Source organism: Leucoraja erinacea, chromosome 8 (genome assembly GCF_028641065.1).
Source record: "Leucoraja erinacea ecotype New England chromosome 8, Leri_hhj_1, whole genome shotgun sequence".
Taxonomy (NCBI): Eukaryota; Metazoa; Chordata; class Chondrichthyes; order Rajiformes; family Rajidae; genus Leucoraja; species Leucoraja erinaceus.
Window position 1 is genome coordinate 51,386,000 of NC_073384.1, and position 23,345 is coordinate 51,409,344.

At 46.4% G+C, this 23,345-nt stretch overlaps 1 protein-coding gene across 4 annotated transcripts in view; it reads left to right on the forward strand.

Moving 5' to 3' along the window:
- Window positions 1–23,345, forward strand: part of LOC129699693 (transcriptional-regulating factor 1-like) — a 239,712-nt gene that overhangs the window by 11,155 nt on the left and 205,212 nt on the right. Inside the window, exon 1 of one of the 4 annotated variants that reach the window (XM_055639688.1) lies at window positions 8,308–8,475. The exons of the other annotated variants lie outside the window; for them this stretch is intronic. The gene's annotated coding sequence lies outside the window, so the exon portion shown is untranslated. Of the gene's footprint in view, window positions 1–8,307; window positions 8,476–23,345 lie in introns of those variants that run through there. 4 annotated transcript variants of the gene reach the window in all.

Genomic DNA, 23,345 nt, shown 5'->3' on the forward strand with positions numbered 1-23,345 from the left:
CCTCTTCGACTATAGATGAGGCTCTCAACAGGGTCTCTTCTATATCCCGTAGCTCCGCTCTCACTCCCCACACCCCACACTCGTAACACGGGCTGAGTCCCCCTTGTCCTTACCTTCCATCCTACCAGCCGTCACATACAACAGATAATCCTCTGACAATTTCTCCACCTCCAATGGGATCCCACCACTGGCCACATCTTCCCATCTCCTCCCCTTTCAGCTTTCCGCAGAGACCGCCCCCTCCGTAACTCCCTGGTCAATTCGTCCCTTCCCACCCAAACCAGCCCCTCCCCTGGTACTTTCCCTTGCAATCACAGGAAATGCGACACTTGTCGCTTTACCTCTCCCCTCGACTCCATCCAAGGACCCAAGCAGTCTTTCCAGGTGAGGCAGAGGTTAACCTGCACCTCCTCCAACCTCATCTATTGCATCCGCTGCTCTAGGTGTCAACTGCTCTACATCGGTGAGACCAAGCGCAGGCTCGGCAATCGCTTCACCCAACACCTCCGCACAGTTCGCATTAACCAACCCAATCACCCAGTGGCTCAGCACTTCCCATCCCATTCCGTATCCGACCTTTCTGTCCTGGGCCTTCTCCATGGCCAGAGTGAGTCCCACCGCAAATTGGAGGAGCAGCACCTCATATTTCGCTTGGGTTGTTTACACCCCAGTGGTATGAACATTGACCTCCAATTTCAGGTAAATGACTATTGACCTCCAATTTCAGGTAAAGGAAAGCTTTCTCCATCCTTCCCCTCTCCTTGCCAGCTCTTTCAAAGCCCACTGTCTCCACCTCTTCCATTCTTCTTCCCGCCCCCCCCACCCCCACATCAGTCTGACGAAGAGTCTCGACCTGAAACGTCACCTATTCCTTCGCTCCATAGATGCCAGCTCACCCACAGAGTTTCTCCAGCATTTTTGTCTACCTAAGCTTTATAACTTGGTGACAAGACAACAACCTCGCCCTCAATGTTAACAAAAACTAAGGAGCCAATTATTGACTTCAGGAAGTGAGGTGGAGTGAGGTGACTGGAGACAGTCTTCGGACCAGAGCAGACATCAAGTTTAGGAAAGAACTGCAGATGCTGGTTTAAATCGAAGGTTTTAACACACAGTCTAAAGAAGGGCCTCGACCTGAAACGTCAGCCATTCCTATTCTCCAGAGATGCTGCCTGTCCCGCTGAGTTACTCCAGCACTTTGTGTCTCCTCCCCAAACTGCTTTCTGTCTTCCACAAGGATCACTCCCTTTTTGACTCAAGCCGATGGTGTGAAAATTGCATTTTCCAATGTTAGCTAATCCTCCCTCCAGTGTGTTTCCTCATTCTCTCTCCCCACTGTTTCTGCTTGACAGGCAGTTCTATCAGCTGATTATTTGTTACTCCCAGCACTATTGTCAGTAACTTATTACTTAGCCAATTTTCTATTCATACTTTTTCAGCTCCATTTATTCTATGGATTCAATCTTGGTTGTCAGCCCAATGTTGAACTCTGAACAAATTTCTTTTGGAAGGCTATTTATATCACATCTGTTGCATTTCCCTTTTTGCTACTTCACAAAAACTCTCATGGGCAGTCCCGTGGGATTGCGGATAACTTTGTTTCCACTCTAATTCTGCAGTTATTTTGGCACTATTTCCCTTCAACAAATCACTTGCCTCAACCTCTTTCTATATTCAGCTCATTCCATATACACACCCCCCTCTGTGAGAAGTTTGCACCTCGGGTCCATTTAAAATCTTTCCCCTCTCACCTTTAATCTATGCCTAGTTTTTGATTCCCTTTCCATGGGGAAAAGATAGTGTGCGTTCATTTATCTCCCTTATGATTTTATACTCCCCCAATTTCGTGCCCTTACAAGGGTCTTGTACAACTGTAACATAATGTCTCCCATGTTCCGAGGACAAAGCCAACCTTTCCCTATAACTCAGGCTCTGAGGTCCTGGTAACATTCTGGCCTACGTATCTAGATGATCAGAATCCTGCTATAATTGTAGATAACCTTCAGTGGCTACTATTCTACCTATCTTATGTCATCTGCAAATTTGCCAATCATAACTTGCACATTCTCTTTAAAGTTGTATCCATGTATGTGTTGATGAAGTGTTTAGAGAGCTTGGTTGAGATGCATATCAACTCCTGCTTTAGTAAGGACCTGGACCCACTTCAATTCGCCAATGTCTAGATCGACAGGGGATGTGATCTCACTGCCTCTCCACTCTGCAATGGATAACTTTGACAATAAGAACACGTATGTCAGGCTATTATTTATCGGCTGCAGCTCGACATTCAACACCATCATCTCCTCCAAAATTGTTATCTAATTCAAGAGAACTGGGTCTATGCTTGTACTTGTGTAATTAGATTGATTTCCTCATCAGTGGACCATATTCAGTATGAATTGGTAACAACACTTCCTCCTTTAACCATCAACCGCAGTGCACCTCAAGATTGTGTGCTCGTTCCACTGCTCTTTAAACCCACAGCTGTGTAGCCAGACAAGGCCCCAGCACCATCTTTAAATTCTCCAATGATGCCACCATTGTTGGACGAATAACAATAACGATGAGGGAGTTTAATTAAATTAAGCTGGAACAACAATCTTGGTTTCAATATAAGCAAATCCAATAGCTGATTGTTGATTTCATGAAGGGAAAGCCGGAGATCCATGTCCTCAGCGGTGAAGAGAGTCAATAGCTTCAAGTTCCTGGGTGCGTATGTCTCTGAGGATCTATCCTGAGTGTAGATATTTGTGCAATCACCAAGAAAGCTCATAAATGCCACTACTCCTTGCAAAGATTGATTACATTTTGCTCTTTCATTGAATAGTACATTGAACAAAATTGGCGGCTCGACTCGCCCGTTGCATCGGCCCCTACAGCCTGTCTGTCTTTTTTTTATTTTTTGTCTAGTTAAATGTAGTGTTGGTGTTTTTTTAAATACTGGTTTTAAATGTGTATATGGCGGGGGGGGGGAGAGAGAGGGGGAAACTGTTTAAAATCTCTTCCCTGTCCGGGAGACCCGACCTTTTCCCTGTCGGGTCTCCGTTGTCGTTGGGGCCTAGCACCGTGGAGCGGCCTCCAACCTGAACGACCCGGGGGCTTGGGAGACTGCGGAGCTGCGGACTACTCACCATCGTGGGGCTGGCTGGCCTCAGAGCGTGGGGAGCGGTGGCGACTCGCTGCTGCGACTCGACTCCTGGGGCTCGGAGGCTCCAGCAACGCAGCCGCAGGTCCAGTGGACTGGGACATCGGGAGCTCGCGGGTCCAGGGGGAGAGACCGCTTCCCGGAGCTCCCACAACGCGACTTCTCCAGCCCGTGTCGCGGGGTTGGAACGACCCGGAGTGGGGACGTACATCGCCCGGCACGGCTTCATGGCCGTGGGACATTCCAGCGCCCGCCGGGGGCTCCAACATTGTGACTTTTAGACCGGGAGCGGGGCCGTAAATCGCCTGGCATGGCCTAAAATGGCCGTGGGACTTAGCATTGCCCGCCTGGGGCTTGGTCATCGGGAGAGAAATGGAGAACAGGGGAGAGAAAAGACTTTGCCTTCCATCACAGTGGGTTCACTGTGATAGATGTTTGTGTGAATTAAATTGTGTGTATGTCTGTAGAAAATTGTCTTTGTATGGCTGTGGAAACGGAATTTCGTTTGAGCGTCACTGAGGCTCAAATGACAATAAATGGTATTGTATTGTATTGTAAACTTCTACACGGTAAAGAGCATATGGCCTGGTTCGGCAACTCGAACGCCCAGGAACGAAGGAGGCTACAGTATGGTAGATATTGTCCATCACGGGTACTGATCTCCCCACCATTGAAGGGATCTGTAGCAGGTCACTAAAAGCCAGCCAATATCATCAAAGATCCATGTCCCCCTCCTCATGCTCTCATTTTGTTCTCGCCATCTGGAAGAAGGTAAAAGGGCCTAAAAAATATGACCACTGGGTTCAAGAACAGCTTCTTCCCAGCAACCATTGGGCTCTTGAATACTGCATAACACTAACCACTACCTCAGCAACTATGATCTTCAATGGGCTGTTTTTGGTTGCACAGGACTTTGGTTTTGCATTGTGGTTACCTCGTGTTACTCTTACTAATTTATTGTATTATTGATGATTAAATATTTGTGTTATTGTGTTCATGGGCCTGTCAAGCTGCAGCAAGTAGGAATATCATTGTTTCATCATCGTACATAGAACAATAAACACTCTTGACTCTTGTAAATGACAAACCAGACCATACCAGACTGATTCCTGGGATGTCAGGACTGTCTTATGATGAAAGACTGGATAGACTTGGTTTATACTCTCTAGAATTTAGGAGATTGAGTGGGGATCTTATAGAAATTTACAAAATTCTTAAGGGGTTTGACAGGCTAGATGCAGGAAGATTGTTCCCGATGTTAGGGAAGTCCAGGACAAGGGGTCACAGCTTAAGGATAAAGGGGAAATCCTTTAAAACCGAGATGAGAAGAACTTTTTTCACACAGAGAGTGGTGAATCTCTGGAACTCTCTGCCACAGAGGGTAGTTGAGGCCAGTTCATTGGCTATATTTAAGAGGGAGTTAGATGTGGCCCTTGTGGCTAAGGGGATCAGGGGGTATGGGAGAGAAGGCAGGTACGGGATACTGCGTTGGATGATCAGCCATGATCATATTGAATGGCGGTGCAGGCTCGAAGGGCCGAATGGCCTACTCCTGCACCTAATTTCTATGTTTCTATGTTTCTAAACTACGGTGAGCCCAGTACGGATCCCTGCAGCATCCCACTAGCCGCAGGCTTCCAGTGTGTAAAACAACCTTCCGCCATCACCCTCTGTTTAGTACCATCAAGTCAATTACATAAACAATGACTTAGTTGAAGAGTGTGTGAGGTGCATGGGAAGTAGGTCAGAAGAGTCTGAACAAGGCAGGACAGGATGGATTTGATGTATTTGGAGATGAGTTTGGTGGGGCAGAAGGCAGAAGCAATAGGATAGTCCTGCTAGTGGGAGCATCCCACAGAGTATGTATGAGAAAGAAAGTTGTCAAACTAAATATTTAAACCAAGGAAGGTAGGGGAAAAATATGGAAAGAACAAGACAGTAGGTGTAATTTTATGTTGTTCATGCAAAACCCTACTACAGCCGCTATAGGTTGAATGTCCCTGGTCAATACTGCAGATTTTGTGTTGTGGTTCTATGATCAGATTACATAACCTGCATTTAGCCCAAGTGGTAATGTGCTACAAACCACTTTGTTCCATGGATTACCTTCCATTTTCACTTAGCATGTGATGGTAAATGTTGTATGAGCTAGAAAGAATTGCGAAGTGAATTGTGAATATTATTTTAGCTATTTAAAACTATTAAACAAATTCCTGTTTTTGATTTATTTTTCCTCCGAAAAGATAGTGATGTTTCGCAGCAATGAGTAAAAAAGCATCACTTTGTAGTTTGTCACTGAATCTTAGATGGTCCAAAATCAAACAGGTGTGGTGTGCACTAACTCCTTAAGTATCACTTCATTTTGCATTTGAGATTTTTCAAATGAATGAGCTTCCACTGATGTCTTGGAGATAGCGCAGGTAATGTTTTGCAGACGATCACGTACTCCAGCGCAACTTTACATTGGTCTTTCAAGCTTTAGGAGGTACTGAGATGCAGCTGCTTTTCCTCTACTGTGGGCAATTGTTACTAGTTGTATCTTCCAGCTATGGTCTGTTCAAAACTGTCATTGATGTGCTTGGGGCAGTTGAAAATTATATCTATTCGCCTAGGTTTAAATAAATCCATAGCTACTTTCTATCCAAGTTACTTATTTTCAAATGCCAGGTAATACGACTGCATAAGGTATTAACGAGATCGCAGCTAATCATGTCTGTTCAAACTGTCCATTGTCAATACAAAATTACAACCCAGCAGGGTCACTGAAGCATTGAATTTTATTTTTGAACCTTCCTCTTAATTGAATTGTGAAATCACAAGATAATTATTGATCTGCAAGCACTCTTCAGTCTTTCCACTGTAATATTTAATTGCTTTCTAAGTGCCCTTGATTTTTGCCATTGGCATTCCAATCTTATTTCCCTTCCTCAGGAATAAATTTGAAGTCTTTCTGTTGTTCACCATAATCATGGAGCCCTGCAAACAATTGCTAAGCTGATGATTGTGTGGATGTTAGGCCTGCACTAAATTGATTTTTTTTTGTTCTGAGATCATTGGTTTAAGCCAGGACATGAAAATACGATACGATAGAACTTTATTCATCCCTGGAGGGAAATTGGTTTGCCAACAGTCATAACACACGACAAGGTACGCGAAAACTTAAAATTAAAATTAAATTAAAAGTGGAAAAAAAAGAAAAAGACGAGCGACTGTTGGCTGGCTGCAGTGGGAACTTAATGGGAACAAACAAACGAACGCAGGATTATCCCCTGGGCAGAGGATTATAATCAATGCTGAATCAATGCAGTGTTGGATGAGATGTTAAAACAGATAGTTCTGCTCCCTCATTTGGGTACTGAAGTTACCAGTGCACTGTTTCAGAGAAGAGAGTTCTCCTGGTGTCCTGGTCAACATTACTTTATAATTTAATTATTGCCGATCTGTGTCTTGCTTTGTGCAAATTGTCCGCTGTATTTTCTCCATTTAACCGTAATTATTCTTGAAACTTTTTCAAATTGCCTCGAGTCCATATGGCAGGTCCAGAGATTATAAAATGAAAATTGCAAATGCTTATTTTCTTTCTTACTAATGAAAATTAGGGGAAAGATTAAGTGTGGAGCTAATTTTTAGAACTGGATAATGGAATGTTGTAAAATATTAAAAGGAAGGATAAAATAAAAAGGAAGGATAAAAATCAGGCCATTCTGTGCAGAAATGCTAGCACTTAATAGTGATAGTATGTAAGTTTACACGTGTGCATGTGAATAAGAGACTGCTGCAGGCAGCGCTACAGTTCGATGTTGAACTCCTTGTGGAGTCCAGCAGTAGAATGAAAACTGCTGCAGTTCCCCAGTACATGCTTGGAAATCTGCCAAATGTGCCTGGATCAAGTCTCGAATTGGCTCAGGAACAACAAACCCATCTGTTGCAACATAGAGAAATAACTATGAGGAGAAAGGGTAAACATAAGATGAATTGTAAGTTTTGATTTCATAAATTAATTTAAATGTTGTTTAGATATTGTTTTTCATAGAAATGAGAATAAAATTTAAGTCTTTATTTTTTATTAAATAGTTATGAACATTTGTAAAAGTTACTGATATTTAAAAAAAAACTCAATCTTTTGACTACTGGAAGCCCGAGGTAGAGTGGATCTGGAGTGGATGTTTTCAGTAGCAGGAGAGTCAAGACCACAGGGCACCTCGGAGTTAAAGGACATACCTTTAGTATGGAGAAGGGGGTGAATCTCTTCAGCCAGTGGATGAAGAATCTGTGGAATTCATCGCCACAGATGGCTATGGAGGCCAAGTCATTTGGTATTTTTAAAGTGGAGATTAATAGGTTCCTGATTAGTAAAGACGTCAAAGACTCTGGCGAGAATGCAGGATGATGGAGTTGAGAGGACAAAATAGATCAGCCATGATCTTATGATGTATGTAAGAGGACAGGGTGGCTTTACTATTAATGACACGATGGCCAAATGCTGCACAAAAACTCACCAATTGGACTGGAGCTAACTGTGGGTGATCAGCTCCAAGTTAAGATGGATGTTCTTGCTACCCAGGCTTGTCTGCCCAGATTCTTGCTGAGGTTTTGAGTGAAAGTATTGTTGAAGATATTCAAAAGAACATAACATTAAAATGAAATGTGTAGGAAAGAACTGCAGATGTTGGTTTAAATCGAAAATCAACACAAAATGCTGGAAGAACTCAGCAGGACAGGCAGCCTCTCTGGAGAGAAGGAATGGGTGACGTTTCGGGTCGAGACTTTTTTTCACAATTATGTCAGTGGAGTGGGCGGTGCAGAGATAAAATGTAGTCGGACACAGTAAGACTGGTAGGTAAACTAGGAAGGGGGACGGGATGGAGAGAGAGGAAAAGCAAGGGCTACTTAAGGTTAGAGAAGTCAAAGCACATACTGCTGGGGTGTAAGCTACCCAAGCGAAATATGAGGTGCTGTTCCTCCAATTTGCGCTGGGCCTCACTCTGACAATGGAAGAGGCCCAGGACAGACAGAAATAAATAACATTAAAATGAAATGTCTGGAGCTGAAACAGTACCAAGATATTTACAAAATAAATGTGAAATTTCATTGGAATTAATTATATTTGAATAAGGAATTGAGGATTTTGCTTCAACAGAAGAATTAAGCCTGTCAAATGCCCATTCAAAGATACGCATTGGATATTCCTAAAGTTTACAACTTTAGATGGCTGCTCCATTCTCGAATGGGAACATCACAGCAGATTTAACTCTGATAGAAGCAAACTGCTCAGACAACATGCCAAGCGAGAAGGCAATAGTGTTAATGCACAGAATATTTTTCTCAAGGTAGGGAAATCGAGAACATAGGTTTACGGTGAGAGAAGAAATATTTAATGTGAAATTGAGGGGCAACCTTTTCACACAGAGGGTGGTGGGTATGTGGAAAGAGCTGCCAGAGGAAAAACATTTAATAGCGACTTGTTCAGATGCATTGTAGGAAAGATTGAGAGGCATATGGGCCAAACGGGAGCAACTGGGATAGACAAAAATGCTGAAGTAACTCAGCAGGATGGGGGATTTGCTTAGATTAGACAGTTTGGTAGACATGGATAAATTGGGCTGAGGGAATTGTTTCCCTGCTCTACGACTCGATTAATGTATGAGTTAGAGCAACATTTAGCTGCACAGTTGTGAGTAGATCGTGATTATAGTTAGGTACTGAGAACGTGGCCTTGCAGGATGCTGATGTTGAGGATTATTGTGAAGGATGTAACCTACCCTTGGTGATTGTGGTTTATAGGTCAGGAAGTCAAGGATCCAGTTACAGTGAGATGCCGAGTCATGGACCAGGAGTTAGGCGATGAGTTTGTTTGAAATTATGATTAGAGGCAGAGATATAGCAGTTGTCCTTGTTATCCAAGTGTTCCAGAGATGGGTGTGGAGCCATGGTGATGGCATCTGCTGTGGAACCTTTGGGGCAGTAAGTGAATCGCAGTGGTTTCAGGATATCTCCGAGGGTGGAGTTGATGCGCACTATCACCAACCTCTTGAAATACTTCATGATGGTGGATAGCAGAACCACCAGACGGCAGTCGTTAAGACGCACAGCTTTGCTTTTCTTTGTCACTAGGATGATATTAGTCTTCTTAAAGCAGACAAAACCCAAAGATTGAAACATAGAAACATAGAAAATAGGTGCAGGAGTAGGCCATTCGGCCCTTCGAGCCTGCACCGCCATTCAATATGATCATGGCTGATCATCCAACTCAGTATCCTGTACCTGCCTTCTCTCCATACCCCCTGATCCCTTTAGCCACAAGGGCCACATCTAACTCCCTCTTAAATATAGCCAATGAACTGGCCTCAACTACCTTCTGTGGCAGAGAATTCCAGAGATTCACCACTCTGTGTGAAAAATGTTTTCCTCATCTCGGTCCTAAAAGATTTACCCCTTATCCTTAAACTGTGACCCCTTGTTCTAGACTTCCCCAACATCGGGAACAATCTTCCTGCATCTAGCCAGTCCAACCCCTTAAGAATTTTGGGTTACACAAAAAAGCTGGAGAAACTCAGCGGGTGCAGCAGCATCTATGGAGCGAAGGAAATAGGCAACGTTTCGGGCCGAAACCCTTCTTCAGACTGATCGGGGGCGGGGGTGGGCGGGGACAAGAAAGGGAAAAGGAGGAGGAGCCCGAAGGCTGGGGGATGGGAGGAGACAGCAGGGGGGCTGAGGAAGGGGAGGAGACAGCAAGGACTAACAAAATTGGGAGAATTCGATGTTCATGCCCCCGGGATGCAGACTCCCCCAAACGGAATATGAGGTGCTGTTCCTCCAATTTCCGGTGCTGCTCGCTGTGGCCATGGAGGAGACCCAAGACAGAGAGGTCGGAGACGGAGTGGGAGGGGGAGTTGAAGTGCTGAGCCACCGGGAGGTCAGCTTGGTTATTGCGGACCGAGCGGAGGTGTTCGGCGAAACGATCGCCCAACCTCCGCTTGGTCTCACCGATATAGATCTGCTGACATCTAGAGCAGCGGACGCAATAGATGAGGTTGGAAGAGATGCAGGTAAACCTCTGTCGCACCTGGAACGATTGCTTGGGTGCTTGAACGGAGTCGAGGGGGGAGGTAAAGGGACAAGTGTTGCATCTCTTGCGGTTGCAAGGGAAAGTGCCCGGGGAGGGGGTGGTACGAGAGGGAAGGGAAGAATTGACAAGGGAGTTATGGAGGGAGCGGTCTTTGCGGAAGGCAGATATGGGGGGAGATGGGAAGATGTGGCGAGTGGTGGGGTCACGTTGGAGGTGGCGAAACTGACGGAGGATTACTTTTTGTATGTGACGGCTGGTGGGGTGAAAGGTGAGGACTAGGGGGACTCGGCCCTTGTTGCGAGTGGGGGGATGGGGAGAGAGAGCAGTGTTGCGGGGTATGGAAGAGACCCTGGTGCGAGCCTCATTTATGGTGGAGGAGGGGAACCCCCGTTCCCTGAATAGTGAGGACATTTCAGATGTCCTGGTGTGGAACGCCTCATCCGTGGAGCAGATGCGGCGTAGACGGAGGAATTGGGAGTAGGGGATGGAGTCCTTACAGAAAGCAGGGTGGGAAGAAGTGTAGTCCAGATAGCCATGGGAGTCAGTGGGTTTATAGTGTATGTCGGTCAGAAGTCTATCACCTGCAATGGAGATAGTGAGGTCAAGGAATGGTAGGGAAGTGTCGGAAATGGTCCAGGTGTATTTGAGTGCCGGATGGAAGTTAGTGGTGAAGTGGATGAAGTCAGTCAGTTGTGTGCGGGTGCAGGAGGTGGCACCAAAGCAGTCGTCGATGTAGTGGAGGTAGAGGTCGGGGATGGGGCCCTGGTATGTATTGAATTTTGTAAGTTTCTATAAGATCCCCCCTCAATCTTCTAAATTCTAGCGAGTACAAACCAAGTCTATCCAGTCTTTCTTCATATGAAAGTCCTGACATCCCAGGAATCAATCTGGTGAATCTCCTCTGTACTCCCTCTACGGCAAGAATGTCTTTCTGCAGATTAGGAGACCAAAACTGTACGCAATACTCCAGGTGTGGTCTCACCAAGACCCTGTACAACTGCAGTAGAACCTCCCTGCTCCTATACTCAAATCCTTTTGCTATGAATGCGAACATACCATTCGCTTTCTTCACTGCCTGCTGCCCCTGCATGCCTACTTTTAATGACTGGTGTACCATGACACCCAGGTCTCGTTGCATCTCCCCTTTTCCTAATCGGCCACCATTCAGATAATAGTCTACTTTCCTGTTTTGCCACCAAAGTGGATAACCTCACATGTATCCACATTATACTGCACCTGCCATGCATTTGCCCACTCACCCAGCCAATCCAAGTCACCTTGCAGCCTCCTAGCATCCTCCTCACAGCTAACACTGCCCCCCAGCTTCATGTCATCCGCAAACTTGGAGATGTTGCATTCAATTACCTCGTCCAAATCACTAATATATATCGTAAATAGCTGGGGTCCCAGCACTGAGCCTTGCGGTACCCCACTAGTCACTGCCTACCATTGTGAAAAGGACCCGTTTACTCCTACTCTTTGCTGTAGGGAGAGGTGAAAGATGTCCCCGAATATTTCAGCCAACTGGTTGCCGGATCTGAAGTCACGGCTAAGACTCCATTGTGGGCAAGTTGCTCTCTGTGGGTTCACTCTGGGGCCAATTTGACATCTGCGATAGTGATTGTGAGTTATCGCAATTTCTGGGCAGATGACATTATTCCACTGATCTTCTGTTTCAATGAGCATAGAATGCATTGGTCTTATTGGAGCAATGCATTGTTCCAGCGAATTCACTTTGTAGCCTGTTTTAGCTTGCAAGCCCTGGCACAAGCAAGGGGTGTCTATGTGATTAGTCTGTGACTCCTGCATGCACTGGAATTGACGCTTGGCTTCCCTGATGACTTTGAGTAGGACATAACCAACAGATTGGTTGGTACAGGAACCTGATGGTTGTGAGTGGTACCATCTAAGCATTCCAGCATTATCAAATCTGTGCAGATTCTCCTTGTTCAACCTGTTCCTTTTTTATGTTTTTGTACCTCAGAACAATTTCCAGTTACAGTTGCCCCCAATGATGTTACATAGAAACATAGAAACATAGAAATTAGGTGCAGGAGTAGGCCATTCGGCCCTTCGAGCCTGCACCGCCATTCAATATGATCATGGCTGATCATCCAACTCAGTATCCCGTACCTGCCTTCTCTCCATACCCCCTGATCCCCTTAGCCACAAGGGCCACATCTAACTCCCTCTTAAATATAGCCAATGAACTGGCCTCAACTACCCTCTGTGGCAGAGAGTTCCAGAGATTCACCACTCTCTGTGTGAAAAAAAGTTCTTCTCATCTCGGTTTTAAAGGATTTCACCCTTATCCTTAAGCTGTGACCCCTTGTCCTGGACTTCCCTAACATCGGGAACAATCTTCCTGCATCTAGCCTGTCCAACCCCTTAAGAATTTTGTAAGTTTCTATAAGATCCCCTCTCAATCTTCTAAATTCTAGAGAGTATAAACCAAGTCTATCCAGTCTTTCTTCATAAGACAGTCCTGACATCCCAGGAATCAGTCTGGTGAACCGTCTCTGCACTCCCTCTATGGCAATTATGTCCTTCCTCAGATGTTAGCCCGGGCAACCAATGAAATACTTGATCTTTCCCGTTTTAAACAATATTTTAGCTATGTTCCATTCTTCCAGCACCACACCTATAATCAGAAAAAAATTGGAACATAATGTCAGAACCATAATGATTTTCTTTTCTCTCTTCTGTTCGCAGTCTTGGATTCATTTTATTCATAAATGCTAATTTATCTATTGTTAATGACATCAAACTCCCATTATTTCCCTCCTCTCTATTTTGATGATGTGTATTATTTCCCCTTTATTCACATTTAATTAAAATATCTGTGCTGTTCACAAATATTGTATGTTACTTCCAAATGATGTTCAGGTGAGAATTTGAGTCTCCAAGCGGTCATACGCTCTCCTTTGTTCCTTCTCCTTCATTTCTATTCAATATAATAAAATATTTTTATTTTTCCTTAAATCTAATTTCCAGTGTATTTTCACACATGTATACACTTGTAGTTTACTTTGCTGCCTGTGGTATTGTATTCTTGGCATCTGACTTAAGCTTCCTTTATTGTTTTTGTCTTGCTTGCTTCTTGACATCTAGTGCACTTGAGATATGGGATTCTCATCTTTATTCTTTCGTTTGGGTATCTTGTCCTTGAAATCCACACTGTTGCAACACTGATTTACCTTCAGGAATCCGTTTTTTAATACATTTTACTTCATTATTTTGGGCTCCATAAGATTGGCAGTATCGCAGTAGAAAGAATTAACAGCTGGCTTGGCTTTTTTTTAAACCTTTACTATGACAAATTGAACTGAGTTATGATCACAACTAAAGATTTCTTCCATCTGCCTATCTCCATTCCATAAAAATAAGTCAAGAACCAGAATCATACAGCAGATAAACCAATCCTTTGTTTCACCAAGTCCATGCTGACCACCAGGTACTCATCTGTACTAACTCTATTTACAAACACTTGGTCTGAAGCCTAGTGATTCAAGTGCTTGTTCAGGTAGTTAAATGTTGTGAGAGCACTTGTCTCCAACATGCACTCAGTCTGTGCATTCCAAATTCCAACACTCCTCATAATTAAAAGTAAGTCTTCCTAGGATCCCCTCTAAACATCTTAAACTTTAAATTTCTGCACTCCAATTTTAAATACTAGGAGGGAAAGCTCCCTACTACAGGTACATGCTTCATCATTGCCCCTTATAATTTGTTTACCTTTTTATCTGGTCTCTCCCTCAGCCTCTTTACACTGCAAGGAAAACAAACCCAGCCTACCCATTCCCTCCTCATAACTGAGACTCTCCATCCCACACAAAATCCTGGTGCACTTCTTCTGCACCCTCTCCAGTGCAGTCATAACCTTTCCATCGTGTGGTATCCAGAAATCTACAACAGTACTATGTGAACATAACAATATTTTATGAAGACATATAACTTGCCTTGGTATCATTTTCTATGCCCTGGCTCATGGGGCTTTCTCACGGGGCGACTTGAGGCAAGATGTAACCAGAGTGAAGTGGTCGTTGTCTAGCACGATATCACACGATATAACGGGGGGTAGATAAAGAGTTCCCACGGGTACTCGGCATTTCTGTTATTTCTGCGAGTGACTTGTCCGTCTCCCGAGCTTTCCCGTTAAATCTTGAATGAACATTGTGAACTGTGAAGTGTTGTTAAATCATCACGTGGCACAAATGATGTCACTTTTTTTTTCACACACTATAAATATCCTCCCTTGGTTGAATTGGCTCATTTGGAGACATGCCTGTACTAAGTAGTTTCGAGTACAGGATGGTGGTGTTTTTCATTGACGCGCTGTATGCAGCAGCCCTCTATGTGAATCGAGGACGCTTGCGTGAAGGCAGAAGGGTGAGATTAATTCAAAAGAGAATTAAGAGGAAGTCTCACTGGGTGAAGCCCATCTTTCAATGGAGACGTCTATTTGGACAATATGATTCATGATTCCAACTTCAAACACAGAGCGTGTAAAAGCTGTCTGCGACTTTTTTACTTTGCAGCTGCAGGGCACAGACACACTTATAAGAGAAGTTTAAGTTAACTGTAAAAACAGCACTTTTCCATCAATAGCAATGTATGTTCTTAAATCATGGATAACATTAAATGGTTTTCCTGTTGATGTACTAATATATCGTTATATATACTCACATGAGTACCCGGGATACTCCGCAGCCTTCGTCTCCAGCAGGTTCCGTTTTTTCTCCCTGTTTCTGTAATCCTCTCTGGATTTATCGTAAAGAATTTCGTTGAATTGGTACCATTCTACAAGTTCACCCTCTTGTTCCCTGGTGAAGTTATATGGCCTTACCTTCTGCCATCTTCCCTTTCTATACGCGTCTGTTGAGGCTATTCCTACAACGGCTACTGGGGAGGCAATCTGAAATCCACCTTGCTCACCCTCTCCCTGCTCCAAGGAGCCCATAGGCAGTGTTATCTGTGGCATCTCCTGTTGCCTCTCCACCTGTCTCTCTTGCTGCGTCGCCTCCTCATTCTCCTGCACGGCAAAAACCTTTCTGACACGCGTTACCCCCTTTCTTTGAGCTTTTCTGGGAGCCATCTCTGCAAGTGTTCCAGTGAAAAAGATTCTCCAACAATGACAATGAGGTGGGACGTCCTCGATGGACACATGTTCCATTGGCGATATTGAGACCGCCTTTTTTACTCACCTTCTGTCCCCTCTGTTCAGCTTCCGGTTCACCGTTCGCAGGAGTTCCCACGGTAAACGCAAGAGTTATTACGGATATCGCACTGGCCACTATGTCCATATAATGTTTCAATGTTCAACCACAAGTGTACAAGTCACTCTTGGAGAAATTCAAGCTTGCTTGAATTTTCTCCCGAGTCAACAAGTCACACGAGTACCTGCCGTTAGCGCCACGGTGGTCCACGAATGCCATACGGTTATCGTACGAGGTTCCCATGATGTTCAACTCTGGTTACTGTAAAGACGAGTCAAAACGCATTATGTCTTCACTACTGTTTTATTACTATTAACAATACACAGATACATTACTGCCCTAGCTGTCCGTGGTCTGTCACCAGAGCTAGAGAGCGATCTAGAGGTGGGGAGGTTACAATTATACTGGTGATATGGGGAGTGGTTAATAGTGGTGAGGTCACTATGTTAAAGAACCATGCACTAGTCTACATCCTTTCCCTTGGAAACAATGCAGGACAGCAGTGACAGGGCGACCACGACTCATACGCTACAAGCAGTTAACCGCACACACAGGCAGGCAACAGTTAAACAAATTCCCCGTAACGTACGGGCGGCTTGACCAACCGCCCGGAGCGAGTGCGCAACTCGCCCTCCCCCTCCTCCACAGGACAAAGAGGAACAGGAGCGGGAGCGGGAGTGGGAGAAAGGGCCGGAGACCGGGGTGGAGAGGAAAAGTGGAGCCCGTGGAGGGGAAAGTGGCACAGAGGCGGGCAAACGAACAGGCGATGGCGGACTGGCAGCAGGGGAGCGGGGCACAAAGAGCTGAGAGGGCAGAGTTCTGGGCATGCGAGGAGCGGTAGGCAGAGAGGAAGAAATTGGGGGGGCAAAAGGAGCACAAGGGGGTGGAGCCGGCCCATTGACAAGCCGCAGGTGCTGGCGGGAACGGCGATAGATGGTACCCTCATGGTCAAGGGGGCGAACCGGCAGAGCCGACGATTACCGCCAGTCGGCAGTGTCCAGAGGGGGACTGCAACCGGACGACCTAACCAGGGAACAGCCGCGGAAGGGGACGGCAGGACTTGTCGTGGGAGCGTTTTTGTATTTCGTGCTTTTGGGCAATGCGCTCCTGGACGGCAGCAGGGCGGAGGACAGAAGGCACCAAGGACCGCTGGGACACAGGGATAGCTGGGCGCGTGGTGCGGGACATGAGTCGCTGAGCAGGCGAGCCCAGGGCAGGGTCTCGGGAAATGTTGCGGAGGTTGAGGAGGGCCAGGTGAAAATCCGACCGGGAAAGTCTGCAGTGCTCCAGCAGTTCCTTGGCACTGCGGACAGTGCGCTCCGCAAGGCCGTTGCTCTGCGGGTACTCGGGGCTGCTGGTGAAGTGACAAAAGTTCCAGGTGGCAGCGAAATCACGGAACTCCGCACTTGAAAACTGGCTACCGTTGTCCGACTGCAAACTCGCAAAGGTTGCGAAGTGGCGGCGTAGTTTCCCAATGACAGCAGCAGATGTGAGGGAGGTCAGCTGGTCCACCTCTAACCAGCTGGAGTAGGAATCCACAAGGACCAGGAAGTGCTTGCCACGCCGCTCGAAGATGTCAGTGGCGACTGCCATTCATGGCAGACCAGGGGCCGGCTGTTGTAGAAGCGGCTGCCGTTGCTGGTGGGGAGAGAGACTATTGCAGGTGGAGCAGGCGGAGACCCTCTCCCGGATGTCCGGGGCCATGCCGGGCCAATAGAACTGGCTCTGTGCCTGGGACAGAGTGGCCTCGGCCCCGGGGTGGCCGTTGTGGGCGTTTGAAAATAGTGGTCCCGCAGCGCGGCAGGCACCATAACCTTGTGGCCCATCATCACCACTCCGTCATGCAGCACAAGCTCATCCCGGATCAGGAAGTAGGGCACGGCACCGGCCGGCAAGGATGAGCGACGGTCAGGCCAACCACGCCGGATGACGTCGGCAAGCTGCTGCAAGGCAGGATCTTTGGCAGTGTGTTGGACCAGGGACTGCATTTGCTGTGAAGGCACAATATTAACGTTTAACACCATCAGGTCAGACGATTCATACGGGTGACGGGTTGTGGATGTTAGCGGTGCGCGGGACAGTGTGTCGGCCACAAACATGTCCTTGCCCTTGCGGTACACGATCCGAAACGTGAAGCGCTGGAGCTGCAGCATCATGCGCTGCAAGCGGGATGAGGCAACATGGATCGGTTTGTACAGGATCGTGAACAGCGGCTGATGGTCGGTTTCGATAGTGACTGTGTTGCCCAGGATGTAATCCTTAAACTTCGAGCAGGCAAACACCACGGCGAGGAGCTCCTTCTCGATCTTGGCATAACGCTGCTCAGCGGGGGTCATGGTGCGAGAAGCGTAGGAGACGGGCAGCTGCAGGCCGTCGTAGAGCTGCAGGCAGGCGGCACTGAGACCGAACTTCGAGGCGTCGCGGGTGAGGACAATAGGACGCTGCAAGTCGAAGAACTTGAGAGTGGGGGTACTAACCAGCCTGGACTTCAGGATGTCAAACGCCTTCTGGTGCTTCGGGGACCAAACCCAGGCATTGTCCTTTTTGATCAGCTCCCTCAGGAGCGCACTCAGCTCACTCAGGTCGGGAATGAACTTCCCCAAGTAGTTCACCATGCCCAGAAAGCGCTGCAGGCTGGGCACGTCGGCGGGTGCAGACATCCCAGAGACCGCAGCCGTCTCCTGCGGGTCAGGCATCAGCCCCTCAGCCGTGAAGACGTGGCCCACGTACGTGACCTCTGGGACGCGGAAGCGGCACTTCTTAGGGTTAAGCTTAAGGTTGATCTCACGAGCCCTGTCCAGGACTTGGCGGAGGTGGAGGTCGTGCTCAGCGACGTCCTTCCCATATACCAGGATGTGATCGACTATGATAGCACACGGCAGACCGGCAAACAGCTGCTCCATGGTGCGCTGGAAGACCTCACTGGCAGAATTGATCCCGAATGGCATACGAAGGAAACGGAACCTGCCGAAGGGTGTGCTGAAGGTAGTCAGGTATGAGGAACGTTCATCCAGCGGTATCTGCCAGAAAGAGCTCTTGGCATCGAGGACCGAGAAGACAGTGGCCGGGCCAACCTGTGCAGCGACGTCCTCCACCGTCCGCATGGGGTAGTGTGGGCGCTTGATGGCAAGGTTTAGGTCCTTAGGGTTTATACAAATGCGAAGCTCACTCTTATCCTTCTTTGCAGCAACAACCATGGTGGAGACCCACCTGGTGGGGTCACTCACCTCCTTGAGGATGCCCCCGGCCACCATGTGGCGCAGAGTCGACTCTACCTTGTCCTTCATAGCAAAGGCGACGCGGTGTGGCGGGCGGACCACCGGCTCGACACCTGGGTCGACAACAATCTTGTAATTGCAGGGTAGCCTGCCCAGCTCGTCGTCGAAACGATCAGGGTACTCACGCAGGGGGTCCAGGAGGGTCCGCACCAGGTGGATATCGCGGTGAAAGGAGACCAAACCGAGGTCCTGGCACGCACGGGTGCCCAACAGCGTGGTGTTCTCGGTGTCCAGCAGATAAAAAGTGAGGGGCCAAGAGAGATTCAGAGATTCAATTTTAATTGTCATTGTCAGTGTACAGTACAGAGACAACGAAATGCATTTAGCATCTCCCTTGAAGAGCGACATAGCAAACGATTTGAATAAAAAAATAATAAGTGTCCGGGGGGGGGGTGGTGATTGGCAGTCACCGAGGTACGTTGTTTAGAAGAGTGACAGCCGCCGGAAAGAAGCTGTTCCTCGACCTGCTGGTTCGGCAACGGAGAGACCTGTAGCACCTCCCGGATGGTAGGAGGGTAAACAGTCCATGGTTGGGGTGAGAGCAGTCCTTGGCGATGCTGAGCGCCCTCCGCAGACAGCGCTTGCTTTGGACAGACTCAATGGAGGGGAGCGTGGAACCGGTGATGCGTTGGGCAATTTTAACCACCCTTGCCATACCATACTGTGATGCAGTTGGTAAGGATGCTCTCGATGGTGCAGCGGTAGAAGTTCACCAGGATCTGAGGAGACAGATGGACCTTCTTCAGTCTCCTCAGGAAGAAGAGACGCTGATGAGCCTTCTTGATCAGAGTAGAGGTATTGTGGGTCCAAGAGAGGTCATCGGAGATGTTGACTCCCAGGAACCTGAAGCTAGAAACACGTTCCACCTCCGTCCCGTTAATGTGGATGGGGGTGTGCGTGCCGCCTCTGGACTTCCTGAAGTCTACAATGAGCTCCTTGGTCTTCTTGGAGTTAAGGGCCAGGTTGTTGTCAGCGCACCATGCTGCTAAGTGCTGGACCTCCTCCCTGTAGGCCAGCTCATCGTTGTTGCTGATGAGGCCAATCACCGTTGTATCATCTGCATACTTGATGATGGTGTTAGTACCATGTACAGGTGTGCAGTCATAGGTGAAGAGGGAGTAGAGGAGGGGGCTCAGCACACAGCCCTGAGGAACGCCGGTGTTCAGGGTGAGGGTTGAAGAGGTGTGCTTGTCTAACCTCACAGACTGGGGTCTGTTGGTTAGAAAGTCCAGTATCCAGTTGCAGAGGGAGGGGTCGATGCCCAGGTTACCGAGTTTGGTGATCAGTTTTGATGGAATAATGGTGTTGAATGCTGAGCTGTAATCGATGAACAGCATTCTTACATAAGTGTCTCTGTTGTCAAGGTGGGAGAGGGCGGAGTGAAGTGCCGTTGAGATGGCATCCTCCGTACTCCTGTTCTTGCGGTAGGCAAACTGATAGGGATCCAGTGTGGGGGGTAGGCAGCTTTTGAGGTGTGCCAGGACCAGCCTCTCGAAGCACTTGGTGATGATGGGGGTAAGTGCAACTGGGCGGAAGTCGTTGAGGCTTGCCGCAGTGGAGTGTTTTGGCACTGGCACGATGGAGGTGGCTTTAAGGCAAGTGGGGACAACTGCTTGGGCAAGTGACAGGTTGAAGATGTCAGTCCAGACGTCTGTCATCTGCGCAGCACAGGCACTGAGCACGCGCCCGGGGATGCCGTCAGGGCCAGCAGCCTTACGTGCATTAGTCCTACTCAGTGCCACGTACACGTCGTAGGGGGTGAGTGTGAGGGGTTGGTGATCGGCAGGTAGCACAGCCTTGGTGGCTGTCTCTAGATTGTCCCTGTCGAAGCGGCCATAGAAGTGATAAGCTCCTCAAGGAAGGAAGCTCGCTCAAGGAAGGATGTTGGAGGGTCTGTAGTCCGTGATGGCCTGGATGCCTTGCCACATGCGCGGGGGTCGGAGTTGTTGTTGAAGTGCTCCTCAATCCTGAGCTTATGGGAGCTTGGTCTGATGCCCCTAGTCCGTGATGGCCCTGATGCCCTGCAAAACATGCGTAAGGGGGGTCGGAGTTGTTGTTGAAGTGCTCCTCATAATCCTGAGCTTAGTAGCAGTGACCTTGGCCTTCCTGATGCCCCTCTTCAGGTTAGCCCTGGATGCTCCCGTGTCAGGCCTTCAAAACAGTTGCAGATAAGGGTTCCGTAATCAGCCCGACTGGTACGAGCAAAACCGCCCCCATAGGCATGTTAGATGGGAGGGAAATATATTATAAAATTGTTCAAATTAAGTTCTTAAGGAGTGCAAGAGAAGGGTTTGGAGGGGCTTTCAGAAATACATGCCTCCACAAAGAAATAAAGAACAAAGAACACACACAGGAGAACAGATGGCTTATCATAAACATGGAAAGGGTGATCTGGATAGGCATATCTATTCTTTATTGCTTTGGAGCAACAATCATGTTGTGAGAAGGTGTAGTTGGTTTAGGTTGGTGTTTATAATAGAGATTGTTAATGGGATCTTTCTCCATGACATGGGCACCATCCTTCTTCCTTTGTGACACATCTCAGAGTTTGGCTGTGTCATCTAAGGCGATTTATGATTGTCTATGTTGGATTGTAGGCACCAAGGGTAGATACTAGTCTGTGAGATGGTTTGTGCTGTTTAGATGTGTTTATGTTGGGATAAAAGATAAGGCATAGATGATGGTTGTGTGACCTTTGCAAAAGGATTTCTTATGTGTATAAAAAACTGAGAAAGTAACTCTGTTTTAATCTAAGCCAAACGATTGGGGTCTGCATATAGTAATCTTCTATTTGCTGTGTGGAATGCTATTCGTGGGGGGGTCGTAAAGAGACCTTACATTCCTTTCCTCCACTGATAGTAGGAGGTTGTAATTCAGAATGAAACTAGACCCGAGCTTGGAAGGAGGAATTATAATTTATCAAGTGTGACAAGTATATGGCCTTTGTGAGCTTGGAGGTGGGAATTGTGTGATTAGAACTTTGTCTTTACCACTTTGTAAGAATGGGGTAAAACTCATCTTTAATCTTTGTAATTCATAAGTAACTGTATTTTAACTAAGTGGTTGTAAGGAAATTAATTGTGAAGTGTATTGTGTTTAATTACGATTGTGAGTATTAGACTTTGTTTAAATCGGAAGTTTTAGAAATAACTTTCTTTTCCAAAAGTGAAAATATGTTTTGTATGTATGTGTTGTGTGATTGCTATATTATGTGTATATTCTGAGAAGTATTCTGTGAGAATTAGTTTTATATCTGTGGTTTTACTTTAATGAAATAAAGTGATTTTGAGCAAAGAGGTTGAAGAAACCACAGAGGGGATGAAGGTTGTAAAGGGGCTGGAAAAGGGAAAATCATGTGACTATACGTGTTGTCAATCAATGGAAAGGATTTAGTTGATTGGTTAATGCAAATAAGTTAAATGTATGGTAAACCATAATGATTGGTTAATAGTTTGCCACTCCTTTTGTACTATCCTTGTCTTTTACCTATATAATGTGTTACATTTATGCCAAAGTTGTAGTTCTTTCAACCTGCCCCAGAGTTTCTAACTCTGTGTTGGAAGGTTTAAAGAATTATCCAGCGCTGTCAGAATAAAGAATCGATTCCAGCAACAAGGGTTTGAATCAAGTTTTCTTGAATTAGACTGGCAAAAAGAACTCATTTTAACATTTGGTGTCAGAAGTGGGATTCAGACGGTTCACCGACAACACGAGGAACGAAAATAAGTGTTAAACTGCGCACTGATTGGACCAGAGGAATTGGCCAAGCAGAAGTGAGTAGTTAAACACCACTCTGTTTTCCTCTTCTCCGTATATCGCTGCGTAGTCGACCCTTCGTTCTTGTGTTGAACGGGATCCAGACAGAATCAGGTCAGTCTAACAAACCTTGTTGATTGGTAAGATTGGTCATTAGGAATGATCAAAGGTGAACAGACTCGTCCATTAGGAATGGGGAGTCTTAGTCATTGGGAATGCTCCATTAGGAATGGAGAAACTTGGTCATTAGGAATGATCAAAGGTGATGGGAATGCTCCATTAGGAATGGAGAAACTTGGTCATTAGGAATGATCAAAGGTAAATGCCGGCTGAACTGGATAAATTTATCCTGACCATTTGGAATGGCAGGAGATAGTGATTTGGAAACAGGGTCAGCTAAACACTGACAGTGCTAAATTTATCCTGACCATTTGGAATGGCAGGAGATAGTTAGAAAGATTTGGAAACAGGGTCGGCTAATCACTGACAGTGCTAAATTAATCTCGACCATTTGGAATGGTGCGAAGTAATTAAAAACAATTGAATTCGGATCCAGTGAAAATAAGAAATAGTAAAACGTTAACGTAATTATTATATTGTTATAAGAATATTAATACTGTGTATAGATTAAATTGGTTGTGAATATAGTACTGATCAGTGTGATAAATATATTAATTGTGATAAGTGAATTAAGATGGGTAATCACTTAGATAACACCAAGAGTTCTAGCAGCCCATTGCAGATTTTATGTGACAAATATCCTGAAAGTTCTCAGCAATTCGGAGAATTATCAGGGGCATTAAATCAGAAATTAGGTAACAAACAATGGCCTCTGGGGGGGGTCCTAGAAATCCAGATCTGGTAAAAACAAGCCCAAGAAT